The sequence below is a fragment of the Falco peregrinus genome, unplaced genomic scaffold, assembly GCF_023634155.1.
Source record: "Falco peregrinus isolate bFalPer1 unplaced genomic scaffold, bFalPer1.pri scaffold_35, whole genome shotgun sequence".
Taxonomy (NCBI): Eukaryota; Metazoa; Chordata; class Aves; order Falconiformes; family Falconidae; genus Falco; species Falco peregrinus.
In genome coordinates this window covers 2,140,701-2,156,997 of record NW_026599603.1, presented here as the reverse complement: position 1 = coordinate 2,156,997, position 16,297 = coordinate 2,140,701, and the positions used below count along the sequence as shown (strand labels likewise).

The following is a 16,297-nucleotide window of genomic DNA, read 5'->3' as shown; positions in this document are numbered from 1 at the left end:
CCCAGGCCCCAGCACCATGTCCCCGTGGGCAGGGCACGTGGGCAGGCAGCCTCAGGACTGTGCCGGGCAGGACTGTGCCTGCAGGAGGGCTGCTCCCACCTGTGGGGCTGCCCAAAGGCTTGGTGGAGATGCCACTGCCGGCTCCATTGTGTCTGTTTCTGCAAGCCCCGTGGTGGCAGCGCTGCTCCCACAAGAGCAGTGGGTTCCCCTGCCAGTGAGCAGCTGGTGGGGTGCAGGGCTGGGACCCCCCTGGCCTGCCCCCTCATCTGAAATGTTAAATCTTTCCTCTATCCATGGATCTATCTGTGGAGCTCATCCATCCATCCCGCAGCTGGGGCTGCTTCACCCTCAGTGCCTGAACCCAGTGGGGATGGTCTGGCATTGGGCACTGCTGGCACCCACAAAATGGGGGGTGGGGGTGTCTGGTACCACAGTGGGTGTGCTGGGAGGTGGGGACCCAGCTGGGCTAGAGAAAGGGGCCAGCAGGAACCTCATCAGGTCCAACAAGTGCCAACTCTGGCCCCTGGGGATGAACAAGCCCAGGCCCTGGCACAGGCGGGGGCCACCTTGCTGGAAAGCAGCTTGGCAGAGAAGGTCCTGGTGGGCCCCTCAACGAGCTGCCTGCTGGGCAGGGGATCTGTGCCCCTTGCAAAGGGGGGATCCAGTATGTATTGAGACCCCACGGTGAATCCATACACCACAAATAGAAAGGCATGTTATCCCCAGGTTGGCATATTCAAATGGATAATAAATGGGGTATGGGCTTGGTGCCTTAAACATTTTAGTCCAAACTAGATAACAGAGTTGAAACATGGGAATAAATCCCCCACCCCATCAGAACACTCCACTCAGGAAATGTTCATGAGCGATTTGTTGTGAATCGTGGAATAGAACCATGGCATACCCCAGACTTGCGAACCCTTATTCCAGGCATGTGTCCTTGTTGGGGTATCCAGGCACCAGGGTTTAAACTGCATAACACGTTTGCATAACAGGTTTGCAGGTCTGCAGATCCCACGTGTTATGCAAAAACTACCAATCAAGGAAACACATTGCAATATGCAGTTTTGCTTACCCACAAAACAAAATGAAATTTTGCGTGAGAAGGAAAAAAACCAAGCTACGACCCATCAACACGCTCCACCGTTCAATATCCAGCCCCTCAGGGTCCTTTCTGAGCATGTTCAGATGGGAAGATGTACTTTGTACTACCTACTTCCTCAAAATTATTTACATATGCATAAGGCACTTGCATATGTCACTTTGTTCCTGGGGGCCTTTCTTGGGGTCTTTAGAGATCGTTGGTGGTCAACAACCTGGTGAACTTCAGCTGAACTTTCCTGGGGCACCTGCACTCTACTTGTTGTTATAGAACTTCATTTATTCTCTGTGCTGTATGGTCTTGAAGGCAACACACCGTTACCCCACTACCCTCGTCTATTGGTATAGCCCAGGTACCTCAGAAAGCTTGCCACCCCTTACTGAGCTTATTCAATAGGTGGAGTTAATCACTGCTTTAGCTGCAGCCTCTCCTAGTGATTCTTTATAACTTAATCCTGTCAGCGAGAAGTGTCCAGCTCTGCCACTGAAGGCAGCAGCCTCAAGTCACCAGGCTGCTCCCTACAGGAAGCAATCCCGACTGCCTGGATCTCGCCGCTGACAGGCTGTATTTAAGAATGGAGTGTTTTCCAGCAAGGGAAACAAGGCTTGAGCACTCATACTCCGTCTGGTGACTCTCCCAGGCAGCTGCATATTGCCAGTCCCTCAGCAGGGCAGGTGTAGCCAGAGCCCTGTCGGAGTCAGCAGAAAAACACGCTAGCCCTATTCCTGCAGGAACTACAAACGCCGGGGTGGCTCCGGGGCCTCTTTCCCTCCTTAGCTCTCAGCTCACCCCCAGGGCTGCCCCGGCCGGGCCTGACTCCAGCTGCCCCGGGGCCTGGCACTCCAGGGGGTTGGAGCCTCCCCACAGAACCCCCGGGCAGCCAGCAGGCAGCAGACACCCCTGTGCCAGCCCAAGAGCATCCCTCATCCCACGGCCGGCCACAGGTCCCCTCAGCCCGGCCACAGCCCCAGCACAGGCTGTGCCTGCCCAGCCCAACATGGCTGCCAGGAGGGTGAGGGTGGGCAATGGCAGCTCCCAGCATGCCCCGGGAACAACCTGGCCATGGGGCAGCCCTGGGCCTACAGCTCTCAGCATGCCCCGGGAACAACCTGGCCATGGGGCAGCCCTGGGCCTACAGCTCCCAGCATGCCCTGGGAACAACAAGGCTGCCAGCAGCCCCGGGCCTACAGCTCCCAGCATGCCCTGGGAACAACTCGGCCATGGGGCAGCCCTGGGCCTACAGCTCCCAGCATGCCCTGGGAACAACCTGGCTATGGGGCAGCCCTGGGCCTACAGCTCCCAGCATGCCCTGGGAACAACCTGGCCATGGGGCAGCCCTGGGCCTACAGCTCCCAGCATGCCCTGGGAAAAACATGGCCATGGGGCAGCCCTGGGCCTACAGCTCCCAGCATGCCCTGGGAAAAACATGGCCATGGGGCAGCCCTGGGCCTACAGCTCCCAGCATGCCCTGGGAACAACCTGGCTATGGGGCAGCCCTGGGCCTACAGCTCCCAGCATGCCCTGGGAAAAATATGGCCATGGGGCAGCCCTGGGCCTACAGCTCCCAGCATGCCCTGGGAAAAACATGGCCATGGGGCAGCCCTGGGCCTACAGCTCCCAGCATGCCCTGGGAACAACCTGGCTATGGGGCAGCCCTGGGCCTACAGCTCCCAGCATGCCCTGGGAAAAATATGGCCATGGGGCAGCCCTGGGCCTACAGCTCCCAGCATGCCCTGGGAACAACCTGGCTATGGGGCCGCCCTGGGCCTACAGCTCCCAGCATGCCCTGGGAAAAATATGGCCATGGGGCAGCCCTGGGCCTACAGCTCCCAGCATGCCCTGGGAACAACCTGGCTATGGGGCAGCCCTGGGCCTACAGCTCCCAGCATGCCCTGGGAACAACAAGGCTGCCAGCAGCCCCGGGCCTACAGCTCCCAGCATGCCCTGGGAACAACTCGGCCATGGGGCAGCCCTGGGCCTACAGCTCCCAGCATGCCCTGGGAACAACCTGGCTATGGGGCAGCCCTGGGCCTACAGCTCCCAGCATGCCCTGGGAACAACCTGGCCATGGGGCAGCCCTGGGCCTACAGCTCCCAGCATGCCCTGGGAAAAACATGGCTATGGGGCAGCCCTGGGCCTACAGCTCCCAGCATGCCCTGGGAAAAACATGGCCATGGGGCAGCCCTGGGCCTACAGCTCCCAGCATGCCCTGGGAACAACCTGGCTATGGGGCAGCCCTGGGCCTACAGCTCCCAGCATGCCCTGGGAAAAATATGGCCATGGGGCAGCCCTGGGCCTACAGCTCCCAGCATGCCCTGGGAACAACCTGGCTATGGGGCAGCCCTGGGCCTACAGCTCCCAGCATGCCCTGGGAACAACAAGGCTGCCAGCAGCCCCGGGCCTACAGCTCCCAGCATGCCCTGGGAACAACTCGGCCATGGGGCAGCCCTGGGCCTACAGCTCCCAGCATGCCCTGGGAACAACCTGGCTATGGGGCAGCCCTGGGCCTACAGCTCCCAGCATGCCCTGGGAACAACCTGGCCATGGGGCAGCCCTGGGCCTACAGCTCCCAGCATGCCCTGGGAAAAACATGGCTATGGGGCAGCCCTGGGCCTACAGCTCCCAGCATGCCCTGGGAAAAACATGGCCATGGGGCAGCCCTGGGCCTACAGCTCCCAGCATGCCCTGGGAACAACCTGGCTATGGGGCAGCCCTGGGCCTACAGCTCCCAGCATGCCCTGGGAAAAATATGGCCATGGGGCAGCCCTGGGCCTACAGCTCCCAGCATGCCCTGGGAACAACCTGGCTATGGGGCAGCCCTGGGCCTACAGCTCCCAGCATGCCCTGGGAACAACAAGGCTGCCAGCAGCCCCGGGCCTACAGCTCCCAGCATGCCCTGGGAACAACTCGGCCATGGGGCAGCCCTGGGCCTACAGCTCCCAGCATGCCCTGGGAACAACCTGGCTATGGGGCAGCCCTGGGCCTACAGCTCCCAGCATGCCCTGGGAACAACCTGGCCATGGGGCAGCCCTGGGCCTACAGCTCCCAGCATGCCCTGGGAAAAACATGGCTATGGGGCAGCCCTGGGCCTACAGCTCCCAGCATGCCCTGGGAAAAACATGGCCATGGGGCAGCCCTGGGCCTACAGCTCCCAGCATGCCCCGGGAACAACTCAGCCATGGGGCAGCCCTGGGCCTACAGCTCCCAGCATGCCCTGGGAACAACCTGGCCATGGGGCAGCCCTGGGCCTACAGCTCCCAGCATGCCCTGGGAAAAATATGGCCATGGGGCAGCCCTGGGCCTACAGCTCCCAGCATGCCCTGGGAACAACCTGGCTATGGGGCAGCCCTGGGCCTACAGCTCCCAGCATGCCCCGGGAACAACCTGGCCATGGGGCAGCCCTGGGCCTACAGCTCTCAGCATGCCCCGGGAACAACCTGGCTATGGGGCCGCCCTGGGCCTACAGCTCCCAGCATGCCCTGGGAACAACCTGGCTATGGGGCAGCCCTGGGCCTACAGCTCCCAGCATGCCCTGGGAACAACATGGCCATGGGGCAGCCCTGGGCCTACAGCTCCCAGCATGCCCTGGGAACAACCTGGCTGCCAGTAGCCCTGGGCCTACAGCTCCCAGCATGCCCTGGGAACAACCTGGCCATGAGGCAGCTCCAGGCCTACAGCTCCCAGCATGCCCTGGGAACAACATGGCTGCCAGCAGCCCCAGGCCTACAGCGCCCAGCACACCCTGGGAACAACCCGGCCATGGGACAGCTCCCAGCATGCGCTGGGAACAACCCGGCCATGGGGCAGCCCCGGGCCTACAGCTCCCAGCATGCCCTGGGAACAACCTGGCCATGGGGCAGCCCCGGCCTACAGCTCCCAGCATGCCCCGGGGCATGGTGCCCTGCAGTGGGGCCCTGGGGGACACCAGCCCCCAGCCCCGGCCCTGCAGGCCCCATGGCCACTGCCCGGGGCTGCCCGAGCACAGTTCCTGGCCCCGGAGCCCCCATGGGGCAGGGACGAGGGGGAGAGAGGCACCGAGCGACAGGGAGACGTGGGTCAAGGCGGAGGGGTGGCCGGAGAGGGACAGGAGGGGGCCAGAGGGGCAGGGGGAGCGGGAGGGGCTGGGCAGGGATGGAGAAAGGACAGGGACTGGCGAGGAGCGGGCAGAGGGATGAAGTGGGACAGAGACAGAGGGGCAGGGGGGTGCCGCAGGGAATACAGGATCAGCAGCAGGAGAGAGGGACAGGGAGAGGAGTGGAGGGGCAGGAAGGGGAACAGAGGCACAGACCAGCACAGACAGGGTGAGGGACCAGGATGAGCAGGCTGTGACTTTGGCAGTGGGCGGCAAAGCTGCTTCTGTGGTGTGCCTGCTCTCGTGAAAGGAGCTCCTGCACCAGCCTGAGGGCAAAAGAAGAGGGGCAAGGAGCAAGGTGTCGCAGTCCTTAGTTTGCAGGTTTAATGTATCGGCCCTGTTCAGAAAACACAGCGTGTATGTCTGTCAGTGGTGCCGGCAGATTTTTATTCTTTATAGCAATTTCTTTAAATACCGGACTTCATGCAGAAGGTTCACACGGTGCCGTGCTTCTAGTAAACAGAATTCTTTTATGCATGCTGCAGTCTGGAGGTGGCAAGTGCCAGGTTAGAGATGAAGATGGAAGTGAAAGCAAGTGACGCACATGCAGTGGTGATCCTGCCACAAGCATGCTGTGTATTGACCTGGGAGAATGCTGCAGGGACTCTCACAAGTCAAGGTTTTCAGTGCTGTTTCTGTGTTTGATACCCAAGGGATGGTTTCCCTCTGCGTGTGTTTCTGTGCAGGCATGTGCATGGAACATGGTTGTGTCCCTGTGCCATAAGTGGGACTGATGGCAGCTTTTCATTTCATTCCAACTCAAAAGTAAAGAAAGACTGTACCTGCAAAAGAATTCAAACAGCCGTCTTTGTTTCCCAAAGCGAGCATAGAAGTGTGAGGGAGCGGTTTACAGGTTCAGAACTTGAACCAGCTCTGGATGGTAAACCCTCAGGAGAGGAAAGAGAAGCCCCACTTTTTTAACTACAGCTCTGCTTCCCTTAATGTGTCTTCTTGTTAGATTGTGTCAGCAATCAGATTAAAAGCACATGATTAAATTGTGCTTGTTTATGAAGATATTTGAGGGTTATTTACTGTCTTAAATCCTCTTACGAAGTGAGGCACACTGTTGCCCTGTGGGCAGTACAATGTTGTGGCTGGTAATTTTCCTTTTCTTCCCTAGTGTACGGATGCATTTATGAAGGCAAGTGTTGGGTCTTATTGGTGCCGCACAAGAAACCAACGTGTGAAACCCAGACATTCACTGTTAGAAACAGGAAGAAGCTATGGGCCCTTGCTGCAGATTCTGCAAAAGATGTACCAAGGCTGAGGAAAGTGGCAAAAAGGGAAGAAATGCCGTAGCATAACTTTGGGATGGCAGGTGAGGTTTCCATCAGTGTTCCTCAAATGTAGCAGCCTCATTTGGTTTGCGGATGTGGTGTTGGACTCAAAATGCGAGACTAGTTTCCTTTATTGTGGGTGATACTATAGCGCACGTACCTTTCACGTCCCAAGTTGCCAAGGCTCTAGTTAAACTTCTGCAGAACCACCTCAAATTTTCCTTAGTGCGTGATTTCCTTCAACAGTCAAGTCCAGGTCTGTGGCACACAATAACCCCTACCCCATTTGGGATCTGGATGTGGCTGATTTTTAATTTAGACTTATCTGCTGTTAGAAATTTTCTTTTTTTGGTCCAAATAGGAAAATGCTGATTGTGTGCATTCTTTTGCTTTTTCATAGTATTGTTCCATGTTTAGTCATTTGTTCCTTACAAAAATAATGTATGGGTGTCTATGAAGCTGGAGGTGTTTACGTTCTTGTGGCTGAATGTAGCAGTGGAGCTATCTTGCTGTATTTAAATCAAGAGGAACATAATGTAACTTCACTTAAAATCTGGTCTTGGTAGGCAGATCCTACCCTGATAAGCATTTAAAAAAAAAAAATTCAAATCTGTGACGAGGTATAGGTGGAGCACCTGAACTGGTGCAAGGCAGCAATTCTCTCGCTGATATCCACACATTGCAGAACTGTTGCCATCATGACCTTGAAATAGTGAGCCATTAATGTTAACTACTAGCAGCTTGTGAACCTAACAATCAAGGTAGAAAATAATTTCCCACTGCCACCTTTTTTAAATTTTCTTTTATGTTTTAAAGTTTCTGATTTGATACTTTCTGATGTATTTGAAACCTGTGTCATATCCTGTGTAGTTTGTGACACGTGTGTGGCAGATGGGACTTTTCTGCTTGGAGAGGTGGTGAGATGGAGAGTGGAGAATGGTTTTATGGCACAAGTGTAAAAGTATAAAAAGGGATTAAGAGGCTTGTGTACCTTGCTGCCAGTTCAGTGGCATGAGAATTCCTGTAATGACAAATTCCTTCTGGCTGAGTTTCCAACCAGAGCAACACTAGCAACGGATGTCGTTCCCAAATGGTGAGGTGGTTGTAAGCTTCATCAGTAGTAGAAGCTGTGGAGAAAGTCACGAATCACCTGCCGTTCTGCAATTCAAGTGCTTGGCTCTTTTGTCACTAGTGTTGATTTAAGGGTACGTTGCTTATAAATAGCACTTGACCTTTGTAATTCTTCATACTGCTAAGATCTCGGTGCCATCAGAGAACCATTGTGCTGTGAAGGCCCTGTAAACATACGGCAATGTTTGTGTTTATCCATTTTGCCCTCCCTTAGGTGGATTATTTTATAATTTGAAACCTTAGTGGCAGGATTTGGGGCTTTATCCTGATCAGCCATCTAAGGGCCAGCTTTCGGCTGCAGCTGCAGCATAAGTATTCAGGTGGTTTGAGCACCAAATGAAACTTCCACTTGGCTGTCATTTTGGCTTTTCCCTTCCTCTTAATTTTTATATTTTAATAAAGAGTTTTAAGTATTTGGCTTCCTTACAGAAAAAAAAAAAAACCAACCCAGTGCTATACTTGTCCTGTTATGATAAACCCCTAATCTGGAGGGCAGAAAGCTGAGACCACCAGGAAGATGTTGAGAGGAAGGGGAAGAATGTTAGAGCCATGAGTTGGGTGTTCTTCAGCTGGCCAGATCTGAGGAGATGGAAAAGGTGCCTCAAAGGTAGCTAGAGGGAAGCACGGGAGAGCAGCTGGGAGCCAGAAGTGTGGTGTGGGCATACGGAAGTGTTACACTGTGGTGTGTCAGGCAAATTATTTTCAGGAAGTTTCACATTTGTTGTCATTTCCCAAGCTCCTGAGGTGCAGGAATGCTGGAGGCAAGAAGCTGCCAGCATCAACTATGTGGAGAAAGAACACTTCTATCTCCATTTTACTTTCCTCACTTCTGTGTTGCGGTGGCAGGGCAGTAAAGACCCTGACCCTGACCCTGACCCTGTGAGTACGCAGGCAGCTTGTGTGGCCAGTGCCGGTGTGGTTCTGGCACAGAGGATCAAGCGCTTCACGCTTCAGAGCTGTCAGGCTGACACTCTTCAGCACTCAATGAAGCTCTAAATTACAGCTAAAGGAAGAGAGAAATTTTGCTTCAGAGCTTCATAATGTCGTTCTGATCCATCCTTTTGCTTGTTCAGTGGCTACAGAAGGGAGCCACTGCCTTGGTAGGAGCATCCATTGAGTGCTTCCTGTGTGATATTAGAGAATCATTGTGTCTGTTTATGCATGAGACCATTACAGTAGGTGTTTTGAAGATGTTCATGTGTGGTACATAAAACCTTTGCCAGTAAAACAGTAAATCCACGCAGTGGGGTCTAAAGCACGCAGATCCAGTGCAATCCTCCAAAGGGCTTTGAAAGTCTCTCCCTGAGGGTACAGACCTGGCTGTTGGTGATTCTGTTGACCTGCCTTTTATAGCAGGTTGCTTGGAGAAGTTGCTCTGTCAGAAGTCGTCTTCTGCGGGCTGGATGCTGCAAATGGTAGGATGTTAAGGAAGCAAATGAATAACCTTCAGACTTGGTTTTATTCTTTTAACAGATTGTACACAAATGAGTAGGCTGCTTTTAGCAGGGGAACATGACCTGACTGCACAGGAGGCAAGGAACTCTCTTCTTCTCACTGACCATGAGCCCTCAGTTTCAAGGCAGATCTGAAGAGGAATATTTGACCCATGGGAAATGCAACTTCAGATACGTAACTCAGGTGGGACCGCCGTGTGTGCCCTGTGATAGGAGCCGTGTATCCCAACCGTGAACGTAGAGACTGGGCCTGGTTTTTAGCTTGGTTCAATATGATCTCTGCTGACTGATTCTGTGATCAAGAGCAGGCAAGTCTGCCCCCTGAGAGGATGTTGTCGTGGGTGGAAGGGTTGAAGTGCAGTGACTGCGTCAACAAACAGGTGGTTTGAAAAGTCTTTTGGGCAAGGGTCTGGTACCCTGGTGTAATGCCTTTTCCCTTTACAAAGGTGTCCAGTAAACACAAGTGTTCCTGCATGTGTCCAGTAGCGCAGAGACCTCTGTACTTTCTTTGGACTGATAGTTGTGTAAGATCTGGGGGTTTTTGGACAGCTCTGAAAATTGTTCAAAAGGTGTCTTGTATGTTGGGTGAAATGGGTCATCACTTCCATAAACCTCTAGCCTGTAAAGAAGAGCCGTGGAAGTAGGGAGATTTTCTTTTTTTTTTCTATTTTTATTGTTACTGGGAGGAAAAGCAGTGATTAACTATTTGACCTGTGATACTCCCAGATGCAGACTGTGCAGTGCATTTGAGGTGGATCACTCCTGTACTGCCAAGGCTGAGCCCAGACTCCTCAATGCTTTGCACACTGGCAGTGGAAGTCCTTGTGCAACTGTGGGTACTGGCTTTCTGTGCTGTAGCGTGAAAAATACAAAGCACTGGGGTTAAGGTTTGCAGAGAAGTGGGAAAAAGTTGATTATTTTGTGCTAGGAAGAGAATGTCCTGTAGTTTTCAAACTTTGAATGTCTCCACTTGGAATTTGAAAACTGCTTTTAACTCTGCTGCTATGTTTCAGTGGGCGGGAAGGTGTCTTGTAGTTACAGATGATCCATTCCCTTAAGAAGGATCTTTGCCTTCTGAGCTGAGCTTTCTTGGCTTTACATGAAAAGTGCCTCAAGCTGTATGATCTCACATGGCAGTGAGGGAATTACATCTCCGTGGGGATTTAGAGAGAAATCCAGAAGTATGTTGCCTTATCGTTTCAGTATATGAATTTTTCTAAACAGGATTTTCTGGGTTTTGAGCAAGAGACCCACTTCCCACGTGCCTACATAAACCCCGTTTTCTCAGACAGACACATGCATTATGGTTTGTGATGCAATACTGACTTGATTCGTAAGCCGTACTGTGCTGTGCATTTCTGGGCTTGTCGTAGTCCTTTGAAACACAGCCCTGCGCATCAAAGGGGCAAGCTGTGTCATCTGCTTTCCCCCACAACAGAGAGCAACGTAGCTGTCGTAAGTACAGGCAGAACAAAACTAGTTGAGGGATTTGTGGGCTGCTGTTCGAATCATGGTGGGCCAGGAATCAGCCCATGCTTACTAATACGTTTAATTGTCCTACTGCCACCTGAGGGGCAGGACAGTGTCAGGGCATTTTCCCAGGGAATAAAACTGGACATGTCTGCTTCTCTCCGAGGGTCCCCTATGTAAAAAAACATCCTTCAGCACCATCTGGGTGCTTGGTGTTCTCAAAAGGACCCAAAGGGATGAAGTTCACTCCTGCTGCCTGCGTGACAGCAGAAATTATGTCTGCAGCTGTGCTTCTGCGCACTTTGAAACTGCCTCCGTTTCTTTGCTTGGCCAACCAGAAAAAACCAAAAAAACCTAAGCTGAGTTGGCAACAGTGTCTTGCTGTCCTCTCTGAAGGAAGTAATTTACCATCATCTCGCAGCTTGTCAAACGTGCACCAAGTGTGAAGAAGAACATGACGTGCACTGTCCTAAGCTCTCAGCAGGTCAGGTTTTGCTGTCCTCTGGAAACTGTCTAGCTCTTCAGCTTTTCTCCACGAAGGTCACATTGTTTGGAGTAGTGATGAGGTGCCCTCCCAAATGCCCCAGCTTTGTTTCTAAACGCTACTGAAGTATTTTGCCTCCTGAAGAGACTGTGTTCCTCATGAGGAACAGTTACTTCTCAATAAAGTGACCCCCTTTCCGTCTAAAGGGATGGAGCTTGAGACTGTGGAGGTGGAGGTGCTTGGTGAGGGAGGCAGTCAGGCAGGGCCAGTCTGGGGTGCCCAGCTGCGCAGGGCAGTGACAGCACCCGTGTGCCTGGCGAGCGCTTCTCTCGCGGTGTTGCAGGGAGAAGGTGTGAGGGTGCTGGGAGAGAGCCGGCGCCCCTGGGAATGACAGCAGCTAACGGTGAGGGCTGGCTGCGTGGGCAGCAAAGGGTGAGCCAGCCACTCCCTTTGCAAGTGCAGTGGAGAGGGAGGGAGCCCCTCCATCAGCACAGCAACGTCTGCTGGGGCAGGGCCGGAGGCACCGGCACCCAGGGCAGGGCTGGCAGGGGGTCTGAGAGAGCCACTCCGCCACCGCCTTGCTTACTGAGCCTGTGGGGAAATCGCTTTGGGGGCAGCGATTAAAAAGTACATGCAAAGTTTTTAGGTCCAGTTGGAACACTGAGAAGGGGTTCAGGGCCTTTCTCAGAGCGCCACACGTTGCATAGTCATGTGTCATACACAGATTTGGTGACTGGTTTCTGGCTTCTAATGCAAACGCGTACGCATCCTCAGTAGCACTGCTGAAGTGTTTTACGGACTACGCATGCTCCCCAAGCGGGATTTTGGCCTCTTTGGGGCAGAACTATTTCAGTTAGAGGTCACCATCTCCCACTACCACAATTATCTTTGTCCTACTTTAAACTCATTTTCTGTTGATGTCAGTGGATCCCAAGACCTGATCAGCTTGTGTTCTCTTGCAGCCAGAACTTTCCTCATTGGAAGTCTTCTTCCTGCGCAACTTAGATAACGGTGCTCTTTTCGCTACCTGGTCTTTTTTTCTCACCCCTGCCAAGGCTGCCTCCCTTGATGAGAAGTCCCTTCATTTGTAAATACTCTAGAGAGTGGGTCAGCTCGGTGGAGGTGTCACCTCGACAGAGGGGAAGGTGGAGCGTCAGATCTCTGCATGTGGCAGGGGCTGCATTAACCCTCATCTCCCGCTGCGTGAATGACCGCAGGCAGAGGCACTGTGCAAGGAACATCAAGCCTTTAATGAATTAAGACAGACAGATCTGGTAGAGGGCTGGGGTTGCAGTGGGTGGGTGCAGGTCACACGTCAGAGGGATCTGTGCTCCACACCTTCTCTATCAATATATCAACGGCGACTGGGGCAGCGTGGAGCACCTTGTCTCCTGGTGTTCCTCAGGGTTCTGGCTCGCTTGGTGGGCACATAGTCGCTATTGGATGCCCTCTGCTTGCTGCTGCCCCCCTGCTCCCCACTACAGCCCACCGCCGTGGCATCCCTGTCCGGCTTCCCCTCCCAGAGGGTTTTGGAGCTTTTTGCCACTGGGCACACCACCATCTTCTTCCTCTTCTTGGGTGGCATGCTGCCCTGTGGGGACGTCTCTGGCATCCTGAGGGTGTCAGCCAGTGTGGGGCACTTGGCCTGTTTGCCAGCAGCCTTGCCTGATCTGGGCACCACCCGGCAGGAGGAGATGCCCGGTGGTGGTGGCAAGTGGGTCAAGAATGACCCGGGGCTGCCTCCGCAGCACCTCCTCCACCAGCTGGGCCATGCGGGGCGGATGATGCTGGGGTGCAGTCGGGGGGCTGGCCAGGGGACTATTCAGCAGGATCTGCTGAGGACTGTCTGGGAGACCCTGGTGGGGACCCTCTGAGCATCCCTTCAAGGGGCTCTCCTCTGAAGTGTCCGTAGGACCCTCCTGAGAGGGCTCCATGGGACTCTCTGGCAGCCGGGTGGGGAAGACCGCTGCCAGCCCACCCTGCTTGCCTTTGGCGTCCAGCAAGGGGGATGTTGCCACCCTCTGCCAGGAGGGGTTGGTGTCCTCCTGCATTGCAGCCACCACTTGGTCCTTGGGACAGTCGCCCTCCATCATGCACTCTTAAGAGGTCAGGGATCCTGTTGAGGGTGGTGGTCAAGACAGGGACATCAGGGACACCATGGTTGGTGTCCTCGCTGTCCCCCAGCCCTGCCGCCAGTGATTGCTCCTTAGAGCAGCCACCCTTTGCCACGTACTGTGAGAGCTCCGGGAGCTTGTTGAGGATGGTGGTCAAGGAGGAGCCACTGAGAACTTCAGAGAGCTCCAGGATGCTGTAGAGCCAGGTGAGCAGGTCACTGCTGTCCATGGTGGCCGAATGCTCATCCTGAAACTGCAGATTGTCCTCTGCCAGCTCAGGAGAGGCCTCATTGAAGGCATCTGGCCCCAGCTCGGGCAGGTCCAGGAGATTCTCTGGGCTTGCCAGGGTGGTCACCACTTCTGAAAAAGCAGACGAAGCCAAGCCACCCCCAGGGTGATGCAAGCCTTCCTTGGTGCAGGTCACCCCCCTATGGGCTCTGCCACCCTGCAGACCTCACCTTGGTGCTTGGTCCTGCTTCTGCCAGAGAGCATATCCAGGGCGGGCTGGCAGGAGGTGGCAGCAGGGATGCCATCCTCACTGGCCACCACGTCGTTGTTAAAGGCCTCCAACAGCTTCTGGGCGCTGCCAGGATGGGTGTGGAGCACAGGGGAGACCTGCACGCAGTGCTGAGCCGCAGGGTGTTGGGGTGGCAGGGGCCCAGCATGGGCAGGGACGTTCAGCACAGTGCAGCCCGTAGGGTAGAGGGGCTGCCCCTGGCCCACGTCCCATGGGCCCAGCCCCACTGGCTGGTGGGGCACAAGTGTCCCCATCACCACTTGCTGTCCCTGGCCATAGGCAGGGGGACAAGGAGCAGGCAGAGGGGGCAGCTGCACACCGCTGGGGAGCTGCAGCACGTGTGGCAGCTGCACAACCTGCCCTGAGTCCCCCAGGGGCCCCTGCACACCCTGCCAGGTTGCCTGGGCGGGCTGGTGGGTGATGGTGTGGAGCTGGGAACGCCGAACAGTGATCAGCAGCCCTGGGACAGAGGGCAGCACACCAGCAGTGACCGGTGGCGGCATGGTCAGAGTGGTGAAGCTTGTGCCGGGCACCTCTGGTCCTGTCGGCAGCTGGAGGGGGAACCTCTCTGTTGGCAGAAGCGAAGGGGGGTGATGGGGTGCGATGCTGGCCGGCAGAGCTGGTTGGGGGTTACCCAGAAGGCAGGAGCACCCCGAGGAGCGTGCTGCTCTGTGCCGCGGCAGTTGGCCAGCGTGGCGTTTGTTGGGGCAAACAGTGTTCTGGGGTTCCATCTCCACGGCGATCATTCCGCCAGCACCTGGGTCAGCCAGCGTTGTGACAGTTTGACTTTTAATGACAGAACAACTTCCCATTTCAATGGTTTCCCATCCTGCTGATGCTTTCCTGCCCCCAGCACTGATTTCCCACCCCCACCATAGTTTCCCATCACAACTGTTTTTTGTTTGGGGAGTCGAGTTTCATGTGAAAGGGGAGTTTTCACCTAAATTTCTGTTGACGTCAGTGGATCCCAAGACCTGGTCAGCTTGTATTCTCTTGCAGCCAGAACTTCCCTCATTTGAAGGCTTCTTTCTGCCTTCTTTCAGCCAGGGCAGGGCTGGGAGGGAGTTTGAGAGAGCCGCTCCTCCACTGCCTTGCTTAGGGACCCTGTGGGGAAATTGCTTTGGGGTGGGGGCAATTCGAGAAAACTGGGACCTCAGAGAAGCATAGTATTACAGGAAGCTTTTTAGGGTAAAAGACAGCTGTCGCTTTCAGGATGGCCGGCATTCACCATCCTAAATGTGTGCTGCCACGGCTCCCTAAGCAGCGCAGCCTGCAACCTCAGCACGTGCTGACAGGAGTAACGGGGGCTGGAGCGGAGTGGAGACCCTGCGGCCAGGCTCTGTTATGCTCCTGCAGGAAGGGGGACTTGATGGTACCACAGAGCTGATGAGATGTCCACTGCCATGATTTTCCCTTTTATAACAAATTCTACCAGGGACAAGCAATGACAGAAAAGGCAGGAATATGGTTACGCCAGTACTTCACAGTCCCTTGAACTTGTTGTAGTTCCAGCGTACTGGATGGACTGTGCCCAGATTCGTTCTTTTCCAGTGTGTCTGGTGGAAGAGAGGCAGCTCCTGCAACCTCTGGTAGACTCCTTGGAATTTAACTTCTCGTGCTGGCCCTTGGCACTTTGACTCTGGGACTTCCAGTCCCAACTTGATTAGTGTTGCCCAAATGTTTTTCATTGCACCTGTAATGCTTTCTGGCCCTTCTGCCCCGCTGAGGATGCCATCGATGTATCGATACACTGTGAGGCCAGGTGGAATGGTGATCTGTGCTAAGGCTGTGGCCAGAGCATTGTGAGCGATAGTGGGGCAGTGTTTGTATCCTTGCAGAAAACTGTTTGAAAACATACTGAGTCCTACTCCAGGCAAAGGCAAACTGGGCTTTTTCTTGTGCGTGGAGCAGAATCACGAGGAATACATCTCTAACATGTAAAGTGTTGGGGCTCTTGCTGTATTGAATGATTATACTGAACTCTGAAGCAAGTGGAAAAATACTGAAGAGATAAGACGAGGTTACGGCCAGAACAGTGGGATGAAGAAAAAGGAGCAAATTGCAGATGTTGGCATAAAACCAAGGCCAACGGGACGTGATAAGAGGAGCTGGGAAACCGCAGAAAAGAGCCTACGTGCCAGAACAAGCAGAAACAGAAATCTTCCCAGTAAACAATTGTTAACCAATCATATTATTATACGCTTGTAAAATAGCTAATCACATTATTGCACGCTTATAGAATGCCTTATAAAAGTTTACCTGGTTTGTACAATAAACGGATCAGATCTTGAACTCTGTGAGTATTTGAATCTGACTCCCGCTCGCCCGAAATGCCCGCAGCAGTAAAGCATCTAAAGCTAACCTAACATCTATGCTAACCCTAATGTCCCACAAAAATCACTGGGTAGCTAGGTTACTGACAACGAAAGGAGAGGAAACAGCACTGGGAGAATGAAAACAACCCACTAAGCCAATTTTTTTGTCTACCTATACAACAGAAGTGTTCTTTCGTGTCAGAGTCAGAGTATGTTCTGATTTGCACTGCCCCACTAAATGGTTTTATGCTGTAAAAGTTTACTAAGAAATAATTGTTAGTGTTCTTCCTGGTTATGCACC

At 54.0% G+C, this 16,297-nt stretch overlaps 1 pseudogene; it reads left to right on the top strand.

The window, feature by feature from the left end:
• The first annotated feature begins 6,364 nt into the window (after positions 1-6,364).
• Positions 6,365-16,297, top strand: part of LOC129783351 (ankyrin repeat domain-containing protein 26-like) — a 52,167-nt pseudogene continuing 42,234 nt past the window's right edge.